Source organism: Botrytis porri (genome assembly GCF_014898465.1).
Source record: "Botrytis porri strain MUCL 3234 chromosome Unknown BPOR_012, whole genome shotgun sequence".
Classification (NCBI taxonomy): Eukaryota; Fungi; Ascomycota; class Leotiomycetes; order Helotiales; family Sclerotiniaceae; genus Botrytis; species Botrytis porri.
This window is the reverse complement of record NW_024066086.1, coordinates 1,146,041-1,161,554: the sequence shown is the minus strand read 5'-3', so window position 1 is coordinate 1,161,554 and position 15,514 is coordinate 1,146,041.

Here is a 15,514-nt window from a genome sequence, read left to right as displayed (position 1 = left end):
AAGGGTTTTCGAATTAGAATTCAAGAAAGTGTTAGATGATTGATTTTGATTTTTGATTATAAATAGCTATTCAAGTTATATTACAGGCAGCTTTATTGCTTTCTATATAGAGAAGGATATCGATTTACTTATATTACCTCTTTATTACTTTTATTTACTTTAATCACTTAATATTATAATATATAGGCTAATAAAACAATATTATACTTTAAAGGTCGATCAATATTCTCGAGCTAATATAAAGCGAAATTAAAGAATTGAATAAATAGAACTCTTTCAAAATATTAGAAAAAAAGTACTGAATTCTTTTAATATTAAAGCTGATTGAAGAGGAGCTGGTTTAATACCTTTTGCCTTATGAAAAATACTTAATTCATTATTATTTAACTCCTCCTAACAACCTTCCACTTTATAAATAAGAATTTCCAATCAAGATCTAGATTTATCTATATTTAGAAGCTCTCCTTCAAATGGGACAGAATTAAGACAAGTAAATCAAACCTTTAATAAAGTTCTAGTAAATAATGATTCTTTTATATCACCAATTCATTAATATGCTAAAAGAATAATTAAGCTTGTAGAATCTCAAAATACTGAGATAGCTCTATTTCGGAAACAGATCACTAATATTTAAGAAATAATTAAAATTCAAAAGAAAAGAATTAAAAATAAAAGAATCAAATTACAAAATCAATTTGTCTTTAATAATAAGAAAGTACTGAAAATAATACATAAAGCAAAGAAAAAACCTAAAAAGAAAAAGCCACGAGAACAACCACATAAACATCTAATTGAAAAATTAGAAAAGGAGATTGAAGAAAAAGAACCAAAAATTAATTCAAGTAATTTAGAATTAGAATTGAATGAATATATAGCTCGTAAAACAAGATCATATAAAGAGAATTGAATTTTATAACCCGATTCCCCATATGACCCGGTTCACCATAAGTTACGTTATTTAGATTCTTTTTAAAATAATTCATTTTAGCTTAGAATTATTATATTTTATATTATAAACCCTCTTTTTTTCTTAATAACTTTAATAATAATTAGATTTTTTAAATAAAGATTAGATTTATAAAATAAATGAAAAATTAGATTTTATATAAGAAATTGAATAATTCTATTTACTAATAAAAAAAGTATACGGTTATATACAGACAAATTTTATATATAAATTAAGTAATTCATTTAATAATATGATTCGCTCGTGTATGAACTATGTTATTTATAATTATAATAATTATTACGGTGTAAGAGATAGATACTAGATAAAATATATGATATTTTACTAAAAGTGAAGAAGAAGATGAAGAAGTATCGACTATATAAAGGATAAATACCTTAGATATTCATATAATTATATATTAAACTCATGATAATACTCTTCCTTAAGAGCTTACTGTTACGGGAGCTGCCTCTAGGGTCACGTGGAAATGTCTAAAGATCTCTCGAAGTGGTTTAAACTAGACTTCAAGTAGGAATTCAATAAGGTTATAACTGATTGCAATTCTCGTAACTATAGTAATGAAATTAATGATTGTTTTTGAGCACAAAGCTCTATATCCTAATGAAACTCATTTGTTATATAGACCTTCGTCATCTGGAGCCCCTAGGATCCGTATGCTCCTGGAGCCCGTAGCTCCCCAAGGCTCCCTCATGTGACACGCGAATGTGTCATGTGATGTCTGTCGTAACACTTACTTATTCTAAGTAAGCTAAATCCATTATATAGTTTATTATTATATATAAATTAAATAAATAATTGAATTTGTTGAATTAGTAATTTAAATACTTTACATTAATCTAACTTTTCTTTTACAAGTTGATCTTCAAACTCTCTATATCTTCTCTAAATGTTTTAGTATAAATAATAAGATTGTTTTAGTTTTAGAGTTATTTAAAATTCATCTTAATAAATTAAGCTTTTTAGAATATATATAATAATATTTTATTAATAGTCTTTCGTTTTTTTTCAAGTTTGCTATTGATTGTTAAATAGAAGCATAATATTTTCATTTAATTAGATAATAATGATCATCTTTATTATAATTATCTATAACTTCTTCAAAGATTTACTTCTGTATTAATTTATTTTTGTTATTCTTTCTTTTGAAAATACTATTTTTAATAATAATTGATTTTGATTTATTAATTATAATTTATATTAGGAAATATATTCTATTGATTATAGAAATAAGTAATGAATAATAAAAAAACAGGAAATATTTGAATATTATTTAATAATTAAACAAAATAAAAACAAGAATAAACTTTTATAATCTTATATAATCCTATTCATTAATTATCTAATTTCTTTACTTTTTAAAAGGTTTTTATATTCTTAATATTTATAAATACCTTTTAATCTATATAATAATATAATAAGTTAATATAATATTGGTTTAACGTAATTTATCAGCATGTGGGCTATATCAGCATGTTGTTACGACGACATCTAACATACCGAGTCACCTGATCAGAAAGTCACGGGATTAGAGATTCCCACTGGATCCCACTGCTCCCACCTGGTGGGACACGATGGGATCAATGGGACAACAAGGAACGAAGGTCTATATAAGGGAATGGGTTTCATTACAATGTAGAGCTTCGTGCTCAAGATCAATCATTAGTTTCATACTATAGTTACGAGAATTGCAACCAGTTACAACCTTATTGAATTCCTACTTGAAGTCTAGTCTAAACCACCTCGAGAGATCTCTAGACACTTCCACGTGACCCTAGAGGCAGCTCCCGTAACACTTTGAGCACCATTTCTGCTTCAAGTACCAATTCAATACCAACCGACGATATGGCACCCACCAATACATCCGCGAGCAGTCAGGCACAAGCACCCGACATCAACGATATCGAGATGACCGACGCTCCCAAGGAGATTACCATCAACGAAACACTCAAGATTGCCTTACCAGACAAATACCAAGGAATTCGACAGGAACTCGACACCTTCCTCTTACAACTTGAAATCTACTTCAGATTCAACGAAGACAAGTTCACCGAAAAGGAATTCAAGAGTGTATGGGCTGTATCATATCTCAGAGGAGAAGCAAGCAAGCGGATTCAACCATATTTACGAGACTATTTCGAGCATGACGACCAGGATCGCATGCAACCCACTCGAACAATCTTCAACAGTTTTGAAGGATTTAAGACAGAGATTCGTAGAATCTTCGGGAACTCCAATGAGCTAGAGGTAGCGGAAGATAAGATCTTCAACCTCAAGCAGACAGGATCAGCATTGAAGTATGCTACGGAATTTCGAAGATATGCTGGAACAACCAAGTGGGACGAAACCGCCATTATGAGTCACTATCGTAAAGGACTCAAACCAGAAGTCAGACTGGAGTTAGAAAGATCTGCCGAGAGTGTAGACTTGAACGACCTAATCCAGGACTCCATCGAATCAGATGATCGTCTTTACCGATATCGACAAAGTCAAAGATCATACAAACCCCAGGGAAATCAAAAGCAAGAGCGTTACCGCAAGAATGAGGGAAGACCACGTTACAATCCACAGAGATATGGAGACCCTATGGAACTCGACGCTACGCACCACAAAGGTGGGAATGATGATCCGGAAAAGAAACGAAGACGAGAAAACAACTTATGCTTTGAATGTGGAAAAGCAGGGCACCGGGCAGCGGATTGCCGAAGTAAGAAGACAGGAGGAAAGAAAGGCAACTTCAAACCCAAGTTCGGCAAAGGCCAACTTAACGCTACCTTTGTATCCCAGGAACATCCAGCTAAGACCGAAGAAACTGAGACCTTCACCAGTGAAGAATTCCGGAAATTATTGGACGAGTTACCGCGAAACCAAGAGGGTATGAATGCAGTAGACTTGTGGGAACAGGAGTACTACCGAACCCCATCACCATCGGTAACGGAAGATTGTATTAAGGAAGAGATACCAGCAGATCACGCGATGATGAGCTGGACTGCTTGCTATGATGAATTCTGCGGAATCCATCGATCAGATAAAGAAGCAACCGGATGGTTCCCCAAGAAAAGAAAGACAAGGAACCAGCAATCCAACGAAACAGACAAAAAACAAGTTACCCAGCAATTGAATGCTACAGGACAAGCAGGACAGATATACTGCAAGGTCAAAATAAACGGACAAATACAGCAAGTCATGATAGATTCAGGGGCTACAGGAAACTTTATTGCACCAGAAGCTGCAAAGTACTTGAAAGTTCCACTTCAGAAGAAACAGAAACCATATCAATTGCAGTTAGTTGATGGCCAGCTAGCAGGATTGGACGGGAACGTTTCACAGGAGACACGACCAGTACAAATGAACATAAACCAACATTCAGAGGTTATACAGCTTGACGTTGTGCCATTGGGCCAACAACAAATCATCCTAGGAATGCCATGGTTGAAGGCACACAATCCTAGGATAGATTGGTCACAAGAGACAGTGACCTTTGATCAGTGCAAATGTGGTCAAGGAGACACGCTAGAGGCGTCCGCGAGACGTAACACGCGCCAAGGGGAGTTGAACGCGAACAACTTCGGTGACGTAGGACACCCAGTCCAGGGTCCTCCATTAAGAGCGAAGGCCAGTACACCTCCTCTACAAATGCAGAAGCCAACGACACGGCAGGAAATCGCAATCAAGGCAGAAGAGCCTATGATACCAGAACAGTACAAGAAATACGAACATGTGTTCAAGGAACCAGGGATCCATGAGGCTTTGCCAGAACACAAGCCATGGGATCATGAGATAATATTGGAGGAAGGCAAGATGCCTGTGCACACCCCAATTTATTCAATGTCAGCCGATGAGCTGAAGACGCTCAGGGAATATATCGATGACAATTTGGCCAAGGGATGGATCAGGGAATCCACGTCCCAAGTGGCAAGTCCAACTATGTGGGTACCCAAGAAGGACGGTACTAAGAGACTAGTTGTGGACTACAGAAAGCTCAACACGCTTACCAAGAAGGATCGATATCCACTTCCATTAGCTACGGAATTAAGAGATCGATTAGGCGGAGCTACCATATTCACCAAGATGGACCTGCGCAACGGGTACCATTTGATCAGAATGAAGGAAGGCGAGGAATGGAAAACCGCTTTCAAAACAAGATACGGGCTATACGAGTACCAAGTTATGCCGTTCGGGCTAACTAACGCACCAGCTACTTTCATGAGACTCATGAACAATGTGTTGTCACCATACTTAGACACTTGTTGTATATGCTACTTGGACGACATCCTAGTATATTCAAACAACGAGAGCCAACACATCAAGGATGTTAGCAGCATCCTCGAAAGCTTAGCCAAGGCAGATTTGCTATGTAAACCAAGCAAATGCGAATTCCACGTCAAGGAAACAGAATTCTTAGGGTTCACCGTATCAAGCCAAGGGCTCAAGATGAGCAAGGACAAGGTTAGGGCAGTGCTCGAATGGAGGCAGCCAACCACAATCAAAGAAGTACAGTCCTTCTTGGGATTTGTCAACTTCTACAGAAGATTCATCAAGGGTTATTCAGGGATTACTACACCCTTAACCACGTTAACCAGAAAAGATCAAGGAAGCTTCGAATGGACCGCCAAGGCGCAGGAGTCATTCGAGACGCTCAAACAAGCAGTGGCCGAGGAGCCAATACTGTTGACATTTGATCCAGAAAAGCAAATCATAGTGGAGACCGACTCCTCAGATTTCGCTATAGGGGCAGTTCTGAGCCAACCAGGTCAAAATGAGAAATAGCAACCAATCGCATTCTACTCTCGAAAGCTATCACCAGCCGAATTGAACTACGAAATATATGACAAAGAATTACTAGCAATAGTCGACGCATTTAGAGAATGGCGAGTTTATTTGGAAGGATCAAAATACCCAGTACAAGTGTACACAGATCATAAGAACTTGGTTTACTTCACCACAACGAAGCAGTTAAACAGACGACAGGTCAGATGGTCGGAGACCATGGCCAATTACAATTTTAAGATTTCATATGTTAAAGGATCAGAAAACGCTAGAGCCGACGCTCTTAGCCGAAAACCAGAATACCAAGAAAATAAGTTGTACGAATCATACGCAATATTCAAGAAAGAAGGCGAATCACTTGTTTACAATGCACCACAGCTTGCAGCTACTCATATATTGAAAGACAACCATCTCAGAAATCAAATCCAATCACATTACGACAAGGATGCTACAGCTATACGCATACGCAAGACAATAGAACCAGGATTCACGATAGAAAACGAGATCATATACTTCCACGGAAAAGTATACATTCCTAGTCGAATGACTAAGGAATTCGTGACGGAACAACACGGGTTGCCGGCACATGGACATCAGGGAATTGCGAGAACATTCGCAAGATTACGGGAAATCAGTTACTTCCCACGAATGAGAACGATAGTTGAAGAAGTTGTTGGAAATTGCGATACCTGCATACGGAATAAGTCCTCTAGACACGCTCCGTATGGTCAGCTCCAGACCCCAGACATGCCTTCTCAGCCATGGAAGTCCATTACATGGGACTTTGTGGTCAAACTACCACTCTCGAAAGACCCTACTACAGGAATTGAGTACGACGCAATACTCAATGTAGTAGACAGATTGACAAAATTTGCATACATGATACCATTCAAAGAAACATGGACTGCTGAGCAACTAGCATATGTATTCTTTAGGGTCATAGTAAGCATACATGGAGTACCAGATGAGATAATCTCGGACAGAGACAAGCTCTTTACCTCGAAATTCTGGACTACCTTATTAGCACTAATGGGTGTTAAAAGAAAGCTATCAACAGCCTTTCACCCACAAACCGATGGTCAAACAGAGAGGACCAATCAGACAATGGAAGCATATCTTAGATGCTATGTAAATTATCGACAAGACAATTGGGTAGAACTATTACCTATGGCACAATTCGCATATAACACATCGGAAACGGAAACCACGAAAATCACACCAGCACGGGCTAATTTTGGGTTTAATCCACAAGCGTATAAAATTCCGATACCACAAGAAGTTAATGCCGAATCAGCAATAATACAAGTCGAACAATTAAAGGATTTACAAGAGCAGCTTGCTCTCGATCTAAGATTCATATCATCCAGAACAGCAGCGTACTACAATACGAAACGTAGTATGGAACCTACGCTTAAAGAGGGGGATAAAGTTTATTTGCTACGACGAAACCTTGAAATCAAAAGACCAAGCAATAAACTCGACCACAGGAAACTAGGACCATTCAAGATTGATAAAGTAATAGGAACGGTTAACTATCGATTGAAATTACCAGACACAATGAATATTCACCCAGTATTCCATATATCCTTGCTCGAACCAGCACCACCAGGAGCGCCGAATGCGCCATTAACGGAAATCGAACCAGTCAACCCGAACGCCATATACGATGTCGAAACAATACTAGATTGTAAATACGTCAGAGGCACAATTAAATATTTGATCAAATGGTTAGATTATCCACATACCGAAAATTCATGGGAACCAAGAACAAACCTCAACTGCCCTGAGAAGTTGGAGGCGTTCCACCAGCAATATCCGGATTTGCCCAGAAGGAAGGAGAATCCATTGAAGCCAGGATCGAAGGGTCCAAAGAAGAAGAATCGAAAACAAAGGAACCGTCGTTAGGGCCAGCAGCAGAGACAGACGCCAACTCCTTTTCCTTCTCAATACGCTCATTTTCCAATCGCTGTTCCTCAGCCTCAAACTCTTCAAGAGCTTCAATAGTACGAAGGTCATGTTGAAGCATTTTGCCAGCCTTTTCCCGCAAAACACGCTTCTGCCTTCGCAGGCGAGCCAGCCGAGCAGCTGCTTCAGCCATAGCATTCGCAGCCTTCTCCTCCTCGAACTCAAGACGCTCTTCCTCAGAATTAACACAAGACCAATCGCCCGCAGAGTGGCCATACACATCACAACGATCACTGCCCACACTCTTTATACATTCACCACAGCGCACAGCATTTGGAAGCACCCGACACTCAAGGTTCTTCTCCAAACAGCGACTACACTTATTTTGAAGAACGAATAACGGACATCATAACAAACAGAAAGGAAGGCACTACGGAATTAATCAAGTGGGGGAAACTCACTTTATAAACGCTTGGGACAAGCGCTAAGCTAGGAAGGGGATAGTGTTACGACGACATCTAACATACCGAGTCACCTGATCAGAAAGTCACGGGATTAGAGATTCCCACTGGATCCCACTGCTCCCACCTGGTGGGACACGATGGGATCAATGGGACAACAAGGAACGAAGGTCTATATAAGGGAATGGGTTTCATTACAATGTAGAGCTTCGTGCTCAAGATCAATCATTAGTTTCATACTATAGTTACGAGAATTGCAACCAGTTACAACCTTATTGAATTCCTACTTGAAGTCTAGTCTAAACCACCTCGAGAGATCTCTAGACACTTCCACGTGACCCTAGAGGCAGCTCCCGTAACACATGTGGGCCACTTTCACCTCAATTCATACTTTCGAATATAGATTATTCAATAACCATTATATCAATTAATTAAAACTATTAAGAATCTAATAATCTAGGATCTATTATATTGTTTTAATAAGTTCTTGAATTATAATCTGGTTTTCTATATTTACTACAATATTTATTAGAAAATACTTTCTCATTAGGATTCCCCCCATTTTAATGTTTATCACATTAAATCTAAATATCAATTTTTTATTGAAATAATATATCAAGAGCTTCTTGTTTAGTAAATATTCCTCCTTAACGTAATTAAGTTTTTTTCGTGTGTTGATGTTTATTTAATACCTTATTTGCCTTTTGAAGTATACGAATCTCTATATTCAAAAGTATATTCTCATAAGCTAATCTCTCTATACCCTTAGCTAGAACTAGTACAATCTCAAATAAAGGTGTAGAGGAGCTTGATTGATAATGAATTATTCGAGATTTAATTAATATTGATTAAGAAAGAGCTTTAATTGGATTATAAGGGGTTTAAGAGACCCATTGATCTAAATCAAAAAAGGAGGAGGTAGGTATATGAATTCGAATATCTAATTTCGAAAATACAGTTTCAGGATTAAATGGTATTAAACCTATTCTTTGAAATCTTGATTTCATATTCTGAGAAGTAATTGATTCTTTGTATATAATTTTAAAAGCTATAAAGAATTCAATCTTCGAAATATAATTAATATATACCTTAATAAATCCATTAATTTGAATACTATATAAACATTTCAGATTGCTAAAACAGTTCATATTAAGTAATTAAGTTAAATAACTTGAATGTAATAGTAAACATATATATTTAATATTATTCTCTTTGTAATAGTTTTGAAATAATATTGATTCATAACTTTTATATCTATTTAGTATTAATATTCGATATTTACCCTTTCTTTGATTCTTAATATACTTATTGAAATGTTTCAATTATTCTAAACCCGTTTTATTATTCGTTTATTTATTAGATATAGATTTGATAGCCTATTCCACAGGAAGATTTGTTTTGATATACTAATTAAAGAGATAAACTTGTCCTTGAATTACTAAAAATAAGGGAATAGTTTCATCCTCTTTATTTTCATATATTATTGTTATAGCTCATTCCCAATTACCTGATTGTACTGATTTACTTCTACTACATCTCTCAATACTAATAATAATCATTACTGTACTTATAATCCCTATTATAAAGCCTATTTCATTAAAATTATAGAAATCTCCGTTCAAAATATCGTATTTCGCTTATATATTCACAATCAATCGAAATCAATCTTCAATAAGCTTAGAATCTTTACAAAAAGCTCTGTGAAAATTATAAACATAATTAAAACATATCTTTAATTCGATTCAATACTTTATAAATCAATATGCCTAGAGCTTCTTAATACATTTTGTATTTTTCGATTTAAGAATATAATTTACTATATCTTCCACACTTTTGATATTAGATGGAAATCCTTTTGAATCCATATTAAGTATATATTCGATAATAACATTCTCTTTTAGCTCTAAAAGATTATAAGATTTATGTTGATATTCTGTATAAAGAATAAAACCGTTAGTTTTATATTATAATATTATATGCAGAATATTATATATTTTAGTAATCTTTCGAATACTTAGTTTTTTGTTTTTTTGAATAGTTTCGATGGTAAGGAGTATACGGGCTTCTTAGTTATTCGAATTTATTATAGATCGTTAATAAAACGCGTGTTGAAAAAAAAAGTATAAATTGAGGTGAAAGTGGTCTATATGCTGATATGGCCCACATGCTGATAAATTACGTTATGTTTTCTTTATATATTATAATTATTTGCCTAGTAAAAGCTTATAATTAGGATAGAATTCTTTTTATTTTATTTATTATCTTATTATTCTTGAAAAACTCTTACTTCTATATTATAGTTATATTCAATAAGTAAGGTTTATTAAACTCTATATTAATATATGAATTAAACTTATAATTAGTAAAGAATAACAAGTAATTAATAATCTTTAAAATTATATTATTTGATGCGAATTTAGTAAAAGGTAATAATTATATTCAATCATTTTAATAAAAATTCATAAATACTTGTAAATATTATTCAAAAACAGAATTTATTTGTTTTATTTGTTTATTTATTTATAAATAAAATATTAAAGAATGTTAAAGAGTTATAATTATTTAATTAATTTAAACTGAAAACTAAATATGAATTATATATTACAATTAGAGATGATGTTATTTGATAGATTATATAAAATATAAATATAATTAATAAAAATATTAATAAGTTTTTTTATTATAAATATTTTAATCTTTATAAAATGTTTCATTTTAATTAATTAATAAACAATAATTAGAATATATTTATATATAGAATTGTAATAAATATAATTTATTAATATATTAGATTAAACTTGAAAGGGGATTAATAATAAGTATAGGAATTTGAGTGAAATTGATCTTGATGATTTTGTATATATATAGAAATTATATGCTTATATATATAAAACAATTTTCTAATATATTTGTAATTATTAATATGTGTAAAAGATTGATTGTTTTAATTTAATTTGAATATTTAATTAAATTAGATGAATATATTTTATAAATGATCTATACTTTTAATTTATTATTTAATAGAATCTATAATCTTTCTTAATAATATATTCTATTATTTACTATATAATAATTTTGTATGACAATTTGAAGTGTTTTTCTGAATTCTATTAACTATTTATATATGTATTAATTCTTAATTACTATAATAAATTGATAAACTATATCTGATTTTTTATAGACATTATTGATTAGTTTATTGATTGATTTATCCTTTATAAATACTATAAGGTTTATTAATACTAAGTAAATATTAGTTTTCAATTTATTATAAAGATTAATATTGAATTTATTTATTAATAAAATTATATACTTTCTATTCTTTAAATATTTGTTATCTTTAATTATAAAGTTTGGTTTATTCTTTCTCTTTTAATTTAAAGTGTTTAATTGAATAGTTTTAAACTTTAATTAATAGATTATATAAAAGTTATAATAAAAAAGGTATTTATATTAACGGATTTGTTATTAATTTAAAGCCTTTATTATAATAAAGTACTTTAGGTTCTTATAATCAATAAGAATCTTAAATTTCTGTTACAAACTTTGAAGTTTTGGTTGCTATTTCTTTATAAACTTAATGATTATAAGAAACTCTTTATTATAAATCTTATAATTATATTTTATTATAAAGTATTTTATTAAGAAGTAAGCTATTAGTTGTAAAAAACTATTAGAATTATATTAGGAAAGTATTCCCCCTAATGTTCAATTTAAAGCATTTGTTTTCAAAATTATTCACTTATTATAATCAAAATATATAAGAATTAATATTATTATAAATATATTCTTGAATATAACAAAAACATTTTTATATAATATATTTTAAAATCAGTTAATATTCTTTTATAATAAATTTTAAAAAGATTTACAAATCTTTGAAAAGTTCTTTATAAATTATTAATAGAAATTAACAAATTCTAAAAAATATTGTAAATCTTTTATTAAAAGTAGTTATTCTTAGGATAGAATTATAATAACTTTTTCAGGGTTTATTTGTATATCTTTAATTGTAATTATTAATTCTAAATAATAAGTAGAAATAGTCTTGAATTTGTATTTGTTTATATTAATCTATAGTTTAATATTTGTCAACTTTTGTATTATAATTCGAATATACTTTCTATACTTTAATTTATTTATTGAATATATAAGAACATTGTTTAGATATGCTATATAATATTTATCTAATTCATTAAATAGAGTATAATTAGTATAATATTAAAAGAATACTAATACATTATAAAGGCTAAAAAGTATAATAAATAATTCGAAAAGATTGAAGCAAATAATAAAAACTGTCTTTTATTTATTACCTTTTATAATATAAAGTTTATTGAAAATGGTAATAATATTTAGTTTTATATATACTATAGCATTATAAAGAGTATTCAGAATTTTGTAAACAATAAGAAGTAAATAACAATTTTTTATTATAATATTATTTAATTCTCGATAATCTTGATATATATTTATTTATTTATTTATTTATATTAATTAACGTCTGTCTTGAACCTCCCTAAGGGTATTTAGACGTGCTAAGATAAGGGACTATTTGAGCGGCGTGATCGTCGCAACCGAATTTAGCAATTTAACTTCAATGCCAGGGGCTGTTCGCTCCTCTGCAGGTGCGATCCACTTCTGTTTCCAGAAGGGTACGTCTGATCCGGGTTCTTGTTAGGGTAGAGCTTGGTTCCCGGGTGGATAGGCTCGTTGTGGGCTCCGATCCCTATGGTGAAGGAGAAGAAGTGGGAGTGGGTTGCTATTTGTTTAGCCGAGCGGCAAGGCTCTTATATTGTATATTGGGTTTGCGGTTTTTAGGGGTGTGGTATATTCGAGTGATCAGTTGAGTGGTAAGTTTATAAAAGGGGCGGCGGGCTTTGTTGAAAAGATGGTCGCTTTCTAAGGGTCCTTTAGTAGTTAGGACAGATCTGAGTGTAGAACTCTGAGTCGGTAATCAGCTGAGTGAGCTTGCTAGGTGTGTGTAAGAGTTTCTTGATATATGTGATCGCCTGTTTGTTAGATTGTATTTCTACAGGGGCCAGGGGCCAGTCTGAACGTTTTAGGTTGTTTATAGTGCATTTAAAGAAGTGATATGGTTCCTTAGCGCTGCCGCATGAGCAGTCCAGCTTGTTGTTTTGATGACCAAATCGCTGATGGTAAGCGGCGTAGTCGCCATGACCTGTTTTCATAGCTAGTAGTCGGTGAAGGACTGCTCTTGGCAGAGTTAGTTCCTTCGGCTCCTTTGTGTTGTACTTGGGAGACCATTCTTTATAATTAGCAGAGAGAGAGGGATTCATCTCTTCCCACCACTCAGTCTCTGCGCGTAGGCGCTTTTGGCGAACGATCGTCCGGACACCGCTAATTGTTGGTAGCTTGTCGATCGCCTGGTCCATGGGTCCAATTGCGCCTGCGTTTGCTAGGCGGTCTGCTTCCTCATTCCCTTCGATCTCCATGTGACCAGGTGACCACTTCACTCTAATGTCAAGTTGTTTCATTGCCTTATGGCACTTATGGAAGGCCCATTGCGTTGTGGGCGGCGCGTTTCCGCGAACACCCCAGATGACCGATGTACTGTCAATACACATCCAGATCCGGCCACTCGGGGGATCTTTAAACGTGCTGATCAGGTGCTCCAGCCCTCGCCACGCTCCGATCGCTTCTGCATCGAACACATGTGAGTCGCTCCGGATCTGCTTGGATCCGGAGGCTAATTGAGTGCCATTGTGATATATTACATATCCGTATCCGACACAGTGTTTACGATCAATGGTTTGTTCTGATCCGTCGGAGAAGATCGTGTAGTCCTCAGGTGGGAGTTGCAGCCACCACTCTTTGAAGGCTTGAGCTGCTTCCTCTTTGGTTAGCCCTTCCGTCGGATCCGTTCTGCAGCCTATCGAGAAGTGCGGGCGAAGTAACTTCGGCCGTTGGGTCTCTGGGATGAGGAGGCCGAGCCGTTGGATTCTTGTAAGGGGCCTTCTAGCTGTGCCTGCTCCTCGCCCGCGCTTTCGTACTGTGGGTTTCAGGCGGCTCACTAGCAGGTGCTGATTGTCGACCGTTTTTAAGCGGAGTGCGAATCGCAGCTTGGCGTGTTCTAATGCGACTATCCCCGATGGCAGGCCGGCTTCTTTGATAAGAGCTGCGGTCGGTGTAGTTTTGTATACCGGGATCGCTCATCTTGATATATATAAATAGTTCTTAAAGTATAATAACTTCTTTTTAGGTATTAGTTTAATTTTATAATCTTATATTTAATATGATAAAAGAGTGTTTATATAATATGAAAGAAATATGGGTAATTTGTTTTATAATTAAAGAAAAAGCTTTTATTAAATCTCTATATCATTGAGTTCAGGTTTTCTAATTAAAAATTTAAAGATATTTGTCTTTAAGATTTTATATAAATAGGCCGGTTTATAACAATTATAAATGAAATTATATAAATATAATAATAATTGAAATAAAGTTTTGATTAGATTTTTTTTTTTTTTTTTTTTATTAAATAGAATATCCTTATATTCTTTTTTATTAAAATAAACTATTTGTAATAAAATAATTGTAATAAAAAAAAAAAAAAAAAAAAAAAAACTTCCTATTATTTGTAATTCAATATTCTACTATCTAATTAAATTCATCCTAAATAATCCTTATTATACAAACATTATCCTATCAATAAAAAGAAACAAAACTTGAGGCCTATAATTAACAAATGTCCTTTATATTTGGGCTTAATAAAGATAACTATATTTTTAATATTAATATTGAAAATAATAATAGATAATTATATTTTAAATTGATTTATTATTTGTATTAACTAATCATTTTTTTTACTAAAATTGTATATATATTTAGAAGATTATCTATCATTTAAGTTTATATATAAGAACCTTTATTACAAGTTTTTATACGATAATAATTTATATTTGATATAAATATTGTTTCAGTATCTAATTCGTTTTTATTAATAATAAACTTATATCTTTTATTTTTTTTAAATTAATTTTATATATATAATGATTAATAAGTTTCCTTAAGAAATTTTTTAATTAATAATAATACGTTCAAAATTCTTTTTATTTAAAATTATTTTTAAATTATTAATAAATTTGTAATTAGTTATAACAAATAAATTATTAATATTCGAATAATATATGGTATATTTCGAGAACAATATTATATAGTATAATAGAATAATATAAAAGAGAAAGTTATATTCGATTAGTCTATATATAAGTTATAATATTGAAGTTATAGTAAGTTAAAGATGATTAGTATATTAGAAGATAATTTGATAACAAAAAACAGTTAGGTTTTATAATATAATTTTATAATTATATTTATAATAAAATATTTAGTAATAATATTTACAATTTTATTATCTATTAAGTAAAGTTCTTTTTGATAAAATAGA